Consider the following 13,701-nt stretch of genomic DNA (forward strand, 5'->3'; position numbering starts at 1 on the left):
GCTTCTTCTTATTCTCATATTGCTCTCTTTTTCATTAACTTCCAGCGGGAAGACCATCTTCCTTTTATTTCTGGATTCTGAGGACATTCCTCTTCTATTGTCCCCATTTCCTCTTCCTGTCTCCTCTATCAGAGGGGAGGTTTGTGTAGAGACCTCTACCCCCTCAGGTCTCTCCACTCTTCTCTTACCTCTCCTTCCTTTCTTATTTAAGGTCGTCATAAGCTTGTCTCAGTCTTCATCCGTCTTCCTTGAGCCGCGGAAGCAAGCTCTTGAATTTTTGGATCCTTCTTGGAGATGAGGTGTAATCTTCTTACTGCATTCTTCGGATTCTCGTAAGCTCCCCTCATGAGTTCTACTATCTCTTCGAACTCGGCAGGCTTGACTATAACACACTCCTCCGCCTTTTGTTCCGGGGTTTTCTTGACACTCCTTGCAGTTTTCGGCGCCGATTTCATTTGCGCCTCTCTCAGTCTTTTCAATTTTCCTGAAATCAGCGTGGCGCTACAGCTGCTTACCGACATGGGAACATCCCCTTCGGAAACGCTACCCTCAGCTGATTCACTCGTTGATTTCGCGGCGATACTGGACCACGTTACCATTGAAGTATTTTCTTTACTTTTAACTCCTCTCATTACGGGAGTCAGGAAACCATCTCTTCCTGTTGCAACCGCCATCACTCTCGGTAGCACCCTACCGCTACTTATATTCTGGGTGCCCAGGTCCTTCTTTTTCATCGCCTCTCTGATGTTCTCGCTAAACTCAAGGAGTTTTGTATTCATCTTGGGTGATCGAGAACTTCCTTTACTTTCTCCTCTCCTCTTTGCGCTGCCACTCGCGACTTCCCCGTCGCTCTCATTGCAGCTATAATGGTCCTCGGTCGTATTTACCGAACGAGAGGTAGCGCCGGGACACACCCTCCTCTCGTCGTTTGCCCAGTCGCTCAATGACCGTCGGATCGGGCCTGGTGCACCACTCGATGTCCCGACGGGGCCTGGGAGCTCCGAAACCCCCTGCGCCGTAAATTTGTTATCAATAATTGACTTGTCCATAGTAATATTTTAGGTACATAGTCCGTGAATATAGCCGTAGTCGTCATCAGCCTTGCTCAAAAACCGTCCAAATATATCCTATCATAAACCAAAAACTCGCCAAGTCGTCAACGAAGCCAACCGTAATATACATGTTAATAAATAATATATAGGTACATAAATAACCTCAATTACATATAGCTATAATGTGTTAGAACTAAATAATATTAAAAATTATAAAACTATAATCTTCATTTCATCAAACTGAACGCCTGTCGTTCTAATAATAGACCTAATGATGCGTGCGTAAATCGCTACATATATAAATAAATAATAAAATAATAAAATAAATGACGATGATAACAAAACTAAATAATAATAAATAAAACAACATACAATAATAAATAAATGAATAACTAAATAAATAAATAAATAATAACTAATAATAAATAACAAAATAATAAATAATAAATAATAAATAATAAATAATAAATAAATAAATAAATAATTAAAAGAATGCACCTAACAATTGCATTCTCCAACCTACTAGTCGCCACGCAACTCAAATAAAATCTCCACGTTACGCAGCACACCATCACTTATTTATTTACAAAGAGAGTTCGGCTCGAGTAATAAAATAATTAAAATGAAATAAAATAAGATGATGTATAAATAGAACTCTGGTCGACCCGACTTTATTCCTTCATAATAGGAACTTACGTTGAGCCGACCGTACATACTCTCGAGCGATGTCCGTAAGGTGGCGACGACACGCATCGACGCAGCGAACCACCTCACCTGCGCATCGCTTCACGCCAACGCATGTGTAACGTCAATTCACATCAGAGACCAGGCCACACACCACGGACAGGATGGCACCCAGATGTCTGCATATCCTTGGCGCGCACCCTCAATAGTCTTAAGTGCCCACCAGGGGGCCTTGGCATTTTTATAGTTAAGGTCCTTCAGACCAAGCGAGTATTTCCTGTCTTAAATTTCCCTTTACGTTTATTGTCTACCACGTGTTAGCTTAGAAAGTTGGTTTCCTCCACATCTGGTATGTTCCGTTGGCAACTTTCTCGCGAGGGCGGCTAAAACCCTTCCTGGTCCACCAACCGTCCTATTATCCAATCGGAGATGGTGTCTACTGCCCTCACTTCCTTAACCAAAATTGTCATCAACAAATCCGATAGTCCCGTGTCCTTAGACACACCCACCCCTAGCTTTCCTCAGACACAGTATCGTCAGTAAAACTTCACTTATTCTGTATCCTTAGAATAGTCAACATATCTATGTCGGTCTCTACCCTTATAAGTCGCGTTCTTAATGTATTGTTGTAACTAAGTCTTACATAACGTGGTTGGAGTGAATTGTGATTCATGCTAATTCAGTGCGTGTTACATTGTGATTGGTGAATTCACAATAAAGGTTGATTAAAACAAAGTTAATTGTTGTGTTACGACTCAAATATATTTTATTTCCACCAACCAACCCTAAAAATTACGTGACACATGCGTCCTAATGCCACCCATCACGCAAATGGCGTCCATTCTACACACGTGCGTGGCTTTATAGTAAAACTATTTCGCATATTTACCGCTTCACAAAGTGACGTGCCATTGCGAGTGTTATAATAACTCCACAATAATTTGAAAAACAAATCTTACTCACATATCCGCCCAAACCTGCAATCTCTACGGCGAATAGGGAAGCGTTTCCAGGAAGTGCACGTGTGTGTTGGTATTTAGCGAATATTATTACTAAAATCCCATTATCGCTTATGCATTACCCGCAAGGCGTGAATATCTTACGTTACACGTTACTCAGTGTGCTGTTAGTTTTATAATGACAAAGCGAAATACCCTCCGTAACCCGAGCAAATAGTGAGAAAAATGATGACAACAGAGTCGAACGCGACATGGTGCGTATATTCTAATACTCTCCTAGACCTTATTATTTCAATTAACATAAATAAACTAAGAATAGTACTTACAGGTCTCCGCATAACCTCCTACAGCCACTGCATTGCGTGACACGTCCCACTTCTCCATCAGAGATATAAAATACTGCACCACCTCACGCCCGCCAGCAACTGTCCATTTAATAATCATTCAAATCAGCACAGATATCACTTATAATAAACCTCCTGTGTAAGCATTTGCAGTGAGTACCCAGCTTTCATTGCAGAGATTTTTACCCTTTGCTAACTCACATAAGCTTTCTACGCAATCATCGACTAGTTTGTCACTGCCTCTAAAGTAAGTACATCCCTCATATATAATTATAAGTGAGCAGGAGGTAAATATACACATAAATATCTATTTGTCAGAATGACATATAGTCACTATACCTAACTCATCGCTATATAATAAAATAGCGTAATCTAAAGATAAACTAAACTACAGTACTATGTCGATGACCAATTACTAGATAAACTAAGTAAGTAAGCAAGTAATATAATCCCCTTCACTAAAAACTCATTCGATACCTATTTACAGGCATCAAAACCGGCTTCGCCTGATGCTAAGCCATCATCCATTTATCACTACCTCGTAGAAGTAAGTACGTCCTCATATATACATACAAAGTAAGATATATAACACATAACTATCTATTGTCAGAATGACACATAATCACTATACCGTGCTCCCCAATCTAACCCCAACCTTTTTTTTCTACACGGTTGTCTCCCTGACGCTTGGTAAAGGGTGCACTCGGGGTCTCTTGCGAAGTTCTACCAGGGTGCCCTCTGTCGTCTGTCTCCTCTGTTTATGTTTAAGGGAGGCTGCCTTGTGTGCTTCGGTCATCCAGTTCCCCAGGGGCCATCACTTCAGAGGCGAAAAATGGCTTCGGCGCGTCTCCGTCAACACCTCACGGAGCGATCACCCACCTTGGACCGACCCGTGACCGCTGCTGCTTAACTTTCGTGATCAGCCGGGGACGAGTATATCCACCGCGGCTAATGAACGTTGTGTCACGTCCCGCGCTACGCACGTGCCGTACCGAAAAACGGAAAACCGCAATATACAAATAACGCGAGCGACAATTCGAATATCCAAAACGAACACACGATACAACGGAAATGGAAATTGATAAATAAAAGTTTAATTAAATGTAGTCATATATAGAGAAATAGTATACGAGGGCAAATAAGAGATGATAAAGTTAAAATAGGTACTCTAACGAAATAGTAAATATAAAGAGTACAACATAACCATAATAATTTCATAATTCGACTAAGAATAAACTATGAAGAACCAATTAACCAAAAGTGACTCGCAAATTAATTAATAAATCACGACATAATACTATATTCAATCAGGATAACCTACAATTCGACAATTTAATCAAATCTCGTAATAACTTCATGAATAATTCAAAGGAAAGGAAAAAGGAATGGAACGATAGGAATACACACCTTTATAACAAACAGGAAATATCAAGCAATTTAATATACAGCAAATATGGACATACAAAACCACAATAAACAAAATATATCTTATATACAACCAGATATAAAATATATAAAACACCTAGGCATATTAACACTCTTCAATAAACCAGGCACTATTGTCAGAGTCCACACACGAAACGTCAAGATTAAAGTAAAAGGGATTCCACGAACAATACACTCGAAAAAGTTAAAACTAACACAATCGAAACAGACCACAAGAACGATTTCAAGAGACAACGTAGTACGGTAGTATATGGAACAACACTGCTTGTCGAATACTGCAGATAGTGGTAACCTAAAAGGGAAAAGGAAAATTACTATGCGTGCTCTAACTATTACTTAAATGTGTATAAATGTATAAAATGTGTAATTCAATAAAATAATTACAAAACAGTGGAAGTGGAAAATACCTCGTGAACAACTACTCATCGTAGAAGGAAGTGTATATGCGAAGACAGGTTATCTGTCCATATCCGTAGAACATAATCTGCGACAGCCAGCTGAAACAAATGTAGGAATTAACTTTAATTGTTTCGATACAAAACATAATATTACTAAATGTTTATAACAATATTGTGCCTAACTCAAAGGAAGTGTGACAGTGCTTATCAAATCATGCAGATAGTAGAAATGTAAAAGAAAGAGGAAAATTATTATGTGTGTGTTCTAACCATCATTTAATTACACAACATGTTAATTCAATAAAATAATTAAAAGCAGTGAAAGTTAAAAGCACCTAGTGCACAATTAATTATCGTAGAAGAAAACGTACATGCAGGAATTTCGCAGAAACAAGTTGTGGACCCACTCCGTAGAACATAGTATACGACTGTCAACAGAAACGAATGAGTGAACTAACCTCAATGGCCTTAATATATATGGAAGAGAATAATACTATTAAAGACTTGCAATAATATTTCAATTAAACTAAATGAAGCACGATAACAATCAATAATTGATGCTCGGCAACAGACTTACAGTTCGCTAATGGAAAATAAAACCAAAAGATCAAGAAAATTAGTGACATTATAACAAAATAACTCAGCGTTGACACAGCGGTCTTTAATAAGAAGAAATAAAATCAATTAATAAATGCAGGAAGAGTTAAGAAATAACTAAGATAGGTTAAGTGAGTGACAACGATAATTCACTATTAACATCAAAGTAGTCTATGCAGGGATCAACGCAGTTATGAGAAACCAACTACCAAATTGGAGTAAATGTGTACAAAGAATTGAAGTTGATACTACTGGAATGGTCAAGAAGACGTGATAAAATTGGAAAGTCAGAAATTAGTAACATTATAACAAACAATTCAACACCGACGGAATGGTCTTAGCAAACAAGAAAAGGTACCTTATAAGTTAACGAGATTTGTATGCAACCAATCATCGTAGAAGGAAGTGTGCATCTAGGAACTCCACGAGAATTGGCTACGAATCCAACTTTGCAAAACATAATATACGACGGCATGAAGATATCGAAGGTAATAAATACCGAGGTAACCAATCATAACCTAAAAAGGGCAAGAATGTTGTAAACCATCTTGGAATAGAAATTAATAATAATAAGAAGCTCGTTACTCACATCGGAAGATATACATTAAAACCGACGCAATTACAAGAAGCCTACTATCAAACTTAAGTGAATACTTACGGAATACTGAACCGGATACTACCGAAACAGTCAAGACGGCAACAGGAAACTGGATAATCAAGCAAAAATTTGCGACACCATAACAAAATAATTCAACACTAACAAAGCGGTCTTGGCAAACAAGATAATGGACGGACTATTTTACTATACAGATATTTACAAAATATAGTGTTTTATATATATCTATATATATATACTTACAATTCTAGGATAAGTAGAAGTAGTCTTGATAAGTGTTAGACATGTAACGAAGAACCAGAAGATACCAAACGCGCATCATGTAACTGTTCCAAGTAAAGGACTCAGCGATGAAGGATTAGAATTGTAGAACCTATAAACAATAAAGATTTTAACTAGCAATGTATAAGATTAGGTCCTAAATTCTATGTAAAGGCTGCAAATTACACGCACAAGGTAACGACAACTTCATAACAAAGAAACAGAAAAAAGCCAATAATATAGGAATAGGTTATGAATTAATCAAAACTGATTAACTGAGTATCAACGACAAACGCGATTAAGATAAAAAATTATTATATTGTACTAAGTTAATATAGCATAATTGTATTAATTCTGGCGTAGAGAAATAAGGTTATGTTACGCAGTAGAACTGGTAATAACAAACTATGCACATATTACTATCAAATTAATTAAGCGAACACTCTATAAAAATAAACCACTCGAAACACAACAATAAAACAGTGCTATTGATAAATTATAAAATTTAACAATAACACAATCCACATGCTATTATATTAAAATAACACACTATGCGCATATTAGTATTAAATTAATTAAGCGAACACTCTATAAAAATAAATTACTCAAAACACACCAATAAAACAGTGCTATTGATAAATTATAAAATTTAACAATAACACATGCCACATGCTATCATATTAAAATAACACACTATGCACATATTAGTATTATAATGATTACACAAACAATACTATTGTCATTTAAAAATTCTAACTACACTAAAATAGAGGAAAATAAGGGACGGACGAATAATTATTTCAGTATTAAACAAATTAAGGACGCCTCACCTTTACTGGAGACACTCACGAGCGGTCATCTTGGACTGTTATGATAGCTCTTACACGTGCGCATCGGAATACATGCAATAATTGCGCACATTAAATAAATGCAAATAATATTATTCCCACTGCAATTATACGTCAACTATTAAAATAAAGTCACAAATAATTAACGGATAAATAATAGATTTCACATTAATGAAATGTCACTGTATACTGGGAGCATTCACGGGCGGCCATTTTGGATAATCAACACGTGCATATAGTAGCCTTTATGCGTTACAAAACAAATCATATTTTCAGCGAGGGAATAAATATTTAATAAATGATAATAAAATGAAAGATCGTAACAAAGAAAGAATAAATAATGATCAATACAACGTAACGCAAGAATATTGGAAATTGATAGAAACCAGCCGTGAAAAACAAACCATGAAATAATATATTAAGCTTACTATTATAAAAAAAAAAATGATATTTTAACGCATAAGAAGACTCGGCAAATACTAAGTTGCCACGCGCCTTGAACGATTCACTGGCATCAGCAAGGAAGTTACCAGATAATCGCAGATGCAACTTCAGCAAGGACAAGTTGGCACGCGCCTGTGTCACGACCGGCATACTTCAAATCCGACGGACTGACGATAGAGATAAAGATGTGGCGGCACTCGGCGACAATGTATATCGCTGAAGTGCCTAATGAACCATCAACATCCCAACGGTCCTTCCACCGAAGGTTCTAGAAGAAAGAGCACGTGGCAACGATCGCGGACGCCTAGCAAATGCATGGACGGTGGGGATGTTGAGGGATGACAAAAGAAAGTAATCGGATCCGATCGAAAGTAAAATCATAAGAGTCAGTCTTAGAAAGTCACGCCTAGAGTTCGGAAGTAGATTGTAAAGTGTATTGATATTAGAAAAAAAATAAAGTTTTCTTTTTTTATTTTTTACCTCAAATTCCTTTTTTATTTTGTTATTTTACGTGACACCTGCCACGTTCCACTGGCATCAGTAAGGAAGTTCTGGGAAACATCGCAGACGTAACATCAGCAAAATACGAGCTACTACGATACCTACATTTTATCACGCACCTTGCATGTCCCTAATACCCAACGAAATACGAGAAATTAAGAAGAGGAAACTTCAGCAGCATCTACGTGTCTCAAGGATATGAGAAATTAGGAATAGCGTAAATAAAATAATCAAGAAGATGAAACTTCAGCATAATCCGCGAAAGTAGACAGTTACAAAATTCCTAATTTGTCACGTAGCAATGCTGTGATTCCCATAGAGATGATCCATCACGTGACAATTAGGATATTATAAATAAGCGGGAATAACATAGAGTAGAAGAGTCCTTATTCAAAATTCAGACCATTCACATCGTCACTCTGTCCGTCGAAATCGAATATTAGAAAAGTTAAATAGTTTCAAAGAGTCTTCATTCAAAATTCAAATCGTACACATCGCCACTCTGTCCGTCGAAATCGGATATTAAAAAGGGTTTCAAAAAATCATCATTCGAATTAAGCATTCGTATTGTCACTTCATCTGCGGAATCAAAGTTAATTGTCAAAATTTGACACATCACCAAGCCATATATACCGCCGATCGACTTTACATCTAATCAAGGTAGGAAATTTGAAATTGTATATCCTCTTCTCTTTTAACTTACAGTCGAACAAAGTTGTCTCTGAACAAAAGCACCCGTCGGCAGCTATAGTTGACAGATAAAACTATCAAGCACACAATTTACGTAGATTTCATCCGAACGTCTTGAATTCAAATAAACGTTCTTGGCCAAGATTTAATAAATTGTCTGGAATAAAGCAACTTTATCAAATTTCGATCTATTTCGTTTACAATTGTTCGCTGTATCAACCAGTGATTACGGTGTTTTCAACGCAAAGGACATCTATGGTTTTTCGTTTTCCTCTTCCCATCGTTAGCAGATTGCTCATCCTTGGGCGAGGCCTACGAAGCCATACTGATTGTCCACAGTGAACCCAGTTGCCAATTAAAATAATCATTTTTCGCTTACGACTCCACTAGTTGCCAAGAACGACTTATATTTTCTAAATTGTTAAATCTAAATGATTATTCGCTGTGTTAAATCTGGGTTGACGGTGTTTTCAATTATCGAAAACACTTATCGATTTTCGCATTCCTCCTCCCATCGTTGGCAAATATCGCCCGTCTTTGGGCAAGGCTTGCGAAATCGCACAAGTCGCACACAGAGAGTGATATTCATTTCATCTTGATCATATCAGATGACAAAAACAAGAAAGAATCGAAAAGATAAAAGTCACCTCAGCAAGAAGCGAGCCGAATGTTGGTACAAACGATTAATTGCTGCAGAAGTTAAAAGGGAAGAAAAGAGGCGCCGAGAAGAGTTAGAATTAAATCGCGAAGATTTTGTACCGAGTTTTTCGCCCTCGAGTTCACTTATTTCCGAACATTGCGAGACGCATTCCTTCCAATCTCGATCGCCATCGCCTACATCTTACGATAGCGTTTGTCATAAACCGTATTATGTTAATCACCCGAACGAGTAGAAATTAGTTTTCGCCATTAATCCTATCACAATAAGTAAATCTTATCGAACATTTCTGAAACCCTATCCGACCAGTAGCTCGAACATTCACTATATCTATATACATACTTACTATATACTACCGTATAATACATCTATATTTGTATCAGATGATGCTTATAACCGACATTGTAATACCTTTAATCGACAAAAATCGAATAAATTATAACATATTTACATTAATATAACTCAATCGGACGAAATAAATATATTTGTCAATATCAATTGTCTATTCCGAATAACTTTAATCCTCTCCCATGCCAGTACTCCTGCGCATAGCAGGTTAGCCGAAAAGTGGAATTCATTTGCCAGTTGCATTAAACGTTAGTTAGCGCTACCCATTATACGTAAATTACCAGATAAAACTCTTACGAAGTTCAGGAAATACGCGACAGACGAATGTACAAAGATTTGTCTTCCTACAGCCAAGAACGTGCTACAGATGCACTTCCAGACTGGGAATTCAATCTAGTTACCAAAGACACTATAGACGAACAATACCCATCACACACTAATACTCTTAACTTGTAGAGAAACAATAATAATAGTAATAATAAAAAAAAATTTTTTGAAATAGTCCTTAGACTATTTTTGGTGGCAGCAACTACCGTATTAATGAGAAATCTAAATCAATATTTCATACACAATAATATCATTTCAATATTTCCCTTCCGATTAAACTCAATTCAAACAGAAAATAAATTCAATAAAATTAAAATTTAAAATTTTGTTGTTTGCATGTACGTTTCCTTTGTCACGTAATTTTTGGGTTGGTCGATGAAAATAAAATATAGTTGAGTCGTAACACAACTATTTACTTGGTTTTAATCAACCTTTATTATGAATTCAGCAATCACAATGTAACACGCACTGAATTAACATAAATCACAATTCACTCCAACCACGTTATGTAAGACTTAGTTACAACAATACATTAAGTACGCGACTTATAAGAGTAGAGACCGACATAGATATGTTGACTATTCTAAGGATACAGAATAAGTGAAGTTTTACTGACGATACTGTGTCTGAGGAAAGCTAGGGGTGGGTGTGTCTAAGGACACGGGACTATCGGATTTGTTGATGACAATTTTGGTTAAGGAAGTGAGGGCAGTAGACACCATCTCCGATTGGATAATAGGACGGTTGGTGGACCAGGAAGGGTTTTAGCCGCCCTCGCGAGAAAGTTGCCAACGGAACATACCAGATGTGGAGGAAACCAACTTTCTAAGCTAACACGTGGTAGACAATAAACGTAAAGGGAAATTTAAGACAGGAAATACTCGCTTGGTCTGAAGGACCTTAACTATAAAAATGCCAAGGCCCCCTGGTGGGCACTTAAGACTATTGAGGGTGCGCGCCAAGGATATGCAGACATCTGGGTGCCATCCTGTCCGTGGTGTGTGGCCTGGTCTCTGATATGAATTGACGTTACACCTTCTACGATAATTAATTGTGCACTAGGTGCTTTTAACTTTCACTGCTTTTAATTATTTTATTGAATTAACATGTTGTGTAATTAAATGATGGTTAGAACACACACATAATAATTTTCCTCTTTCTTTTACATTTCTACTATCTGCATGATTTGATAAGCACTGTCACACTTCCTTTGAGTTAGGCACAATATTGTTATAAACATTTAGTAATATTATGTTTTGTATCGAAACAATTAAAGTTAATTCCTACATTTGTTTCAGCTGGCTGTCGCAGATTATGTTCTACGGATATGGACAGATAACCTGTCTTCGCATATACACTTCCTTCTACGATGAGTAGTTGTTCACGAGGTATTTTCCACTTCCACTGTTTTGTAATTATTTTATTGAATTACACATTTTATACATTTATACACATTTAAGTAATAGTTAGAGCACGCATAGTAATTTTCCTTTTCCCTTTTAGGTTACCACTATCTGCAGTATTCGACAAGCAGTGTTGTTCCATATACTACCGTACTACGTTGTCTCTTGAAATCGTTCTTGTGGTCTGTTTCGATTGTGTTAGTTTTAACTTTTTCGAGTGTATTGTTCGTGGAATCCCTTTTACTTTAATCTTGACGTTTCGTGTGTGGACTCTGACAATAGTGCCTGGTTTATTGAAGAGTGTTAATATGCCTAGGTGTTTTATATATTTTATATCTGGTTGTATATAAGATATATTTTGTTTATTGTGGTTTTGTATGTCCATATTTGCTGTATATTAAATTGCTTGATATTTCCTGTTTGTTATAAAGGTGTGTATTCCTATCGTTCCATTCCTTTTTCCTTTCCTTTGAATTATTCATGAAGTTATTACGAGATTTGATTAAATTGTCGAATTGTAGGTTATCCTGATTGAATATAGTATTATGTCGTGATTTATTAATTAATTTGCGAGTCACTTTTGGTTAATTGGTTCTTCATAGTTTATTCTTAGTCGAATTATGAAATTATTATGGTTATGTTGTACTCTTTATATTTACTATTTCGTTAGAGTACCTATTTTAACTTTATCATCTCTTATTTGCCCTCGTATACTATTTCTCTATATATGACTACATTTAATTAAACTTTTATTTATCAATTTCCATTTCCGTTGTATCGTGTGTTCGTTTTGGATATTCGAATTGTCGCTCGCGTTATTTGTATATTGCGGTTTTCCGTTTTTCGGTACGGCACGTGCGTAGCGCGGGACGTGACAGTCGAAACAACCCCAACAGCTCGCAAATCGCGATGATTTCGTCGATTTTGACGAAAAATAGCCGTCATTTCCTTCCCGCTGGAGATATTACGACGTTTAAGCGCTCTTTTCATTTCGTCTTACACGCCAAATGCAATGGACGCCCGTTTGAGGGTCGAAACAAGCCCAAAAACTCGCAAATCGCGATGATTTCGACGATTTTGACGAAAACTAGCCGTCATTTCCTACCCGTTGGAGATATTTCGACGTTTAAGCGCCCTTTTCACTCCGTCGTACACGCCAAATGTAATGGACGCCCGTTTCAGCGTCGAAACTATTGCAACACCTCGCAAATCGCGATGATTTCGTCGATTTTGACGAAAAATAGCCGTAATTTCCATCCCGCTGGAGATATTTCGACGTTTAAGCGCTCTTTTCACTCCGTCTTACACGCCAAACGTAATAGACGCCCGTTTCAGCGTCGAAGCAAGCAAAAAACTCGCAAATCGCGAAGATTTCGATTTTTTGGACGAAAAATAGCCGTAACTTCCTTCCCGTTGGAGATATTTCGACGTTTAAGCGCTCGTTGAACTCCATTTCACAGTGCTAATGCAATGCACAACCATTTAAGCGTCGAAACAAGCAAGATATCTCGCAAATCGCGAAGATTTCGATTTTTTGGACGATAAATGGCCGTAACTTCCTTCCCGTTGGAGATATTTCGACGTTTAAGTGCTCGTTGAACTCCATTTCACAGTGCTAATGCAATGCACAACCATTTAAGCGTCGAAACAAGCAAAATATCTCGCAAATCGCGAAAATTTCGATTTTTTGGACGAAAAATAGCCGTAACTTCCTTCCCGTTGGAGACATATCCACGTTTAAGCGCTCGTTGAACTCCATTTTACACTGCAAATGTAATGCACCACCGTTTAAGCTTCGAAACAATCAAAATAGCTCGCAAATCGCGATGATTTCGTCGATTTTGTAGAAAACTAACTGTCATTTCCTTCCCGTTGGAGATATTTCGACGTTTAAGCGCTCGTTGAACTCCATTTTACTGTCACGTCCCGCGCTCCGCACACGCCGTAACAAGAACAAGAAAACCATTCTATACAAAACGCGCGAATAAATATTTGAATGCACAAACGAACACACGGCGCTACGAAACTAAAGGAAGGATTAACAAAACGAGGGCGACTAATAAATCCAACCAGTATAAATAAAATAAATAAAACCAGCTAATGGATTGAACGAGTTACGAACCAA

General features: G+C 37.3%; 4 long non-coding RNA genes across 5 annotated transcripts; 2 read left to right on the forward strand and 2 right to left on the reverse strand.

Annotated features, from left to right (window-relative positions):
- Nucleotides 1–1,883: 1,883 nt before the first annotated feature.
- On the forward strand, nucleotides 1,884–6,505 carry LOC117162570 (uncharacterized). Its single transcript, XR_013059957.1, has 3 exons — nucleotides 1,884–2,587; nucleotides 3,527–3,586; nucleotides 3,809–6,505. It is a non-coding gene; the product is annotated as an uncharacterized LOC117162570 (long non-coding RNA).
- On the reverse strand, nucleotides 4,448–7,325 carry LOC143303551 (uncharacterized). Of its 2 annotated transcripts, none has more exons than XR_013059956.1 (4): nucleotides 7,188–7,325; nucleotides 6,340–6,469; nucleotides 4,893–4,982; nucleotides 4,448–4,777 (listed from the first exon to the last, which is right to left on the reverse strand). It is a non-coding gene; the product is annotated as an uncharacterized LOC143303551 (long non-coding RNA). The 2 variants fall into 2 exon arrangements; XR_013059955.1 differs by lacking the exons at nucleotides 6,340–6,469; nucleotides 7,188–7,325 and adding exons at nucleotides 5,255–5,311; nucleotides 5,839–5,971.
- Nucleotides 7,326–11,149: 3,824 nt separating this feature from the next.
- Nucleotides 11,150–12,006, forward strand: LOC143302423 (uncharacterized). The gene is made up of 3 exons (XR_013059958.1): nucleotides 11,150–11,235; nucleotides 11,472–11,561; nucleotides 11,677–12,006. It is a non-coding gene; the product is annotated as an uncharacterized LOC143302423 (long non-coding RNA).
- LOC143303552 (uncharacterized) lies at nucleotides 11,579–13,602 on the reverse strand. Its single transcript, XR_013059959.1, has 2 exons — nucleotides 13,433–13,602; nucleotides 11,579–13,341 (listed from the first exon to the last, which is right to left on the reverse strand). It is a non-coding gene; the product is annotated as an uncharacterized LOC143303552 (long non-coding RNA).
- Between the last annotated feature and the right edge of the window lie 99 nt (nucleotides 13,603–13,701).

The sequence above is a fragment of the Bombus vancouverensis genome, chromosome 13 (genome assembly GCF_051014615.1).
Source record: "Bombus vancouverensis nearcticus chromosome 13, iyBomVanc1_principal, whole genome shotgun sequence".
In the NCBI taxonomy this organism is placed as follows: Eukaryota; Metazoa; Arthropoda; class Insecta; order Hymenoptera; family Apidae; genus Bombus; species Bombus vancouverensis.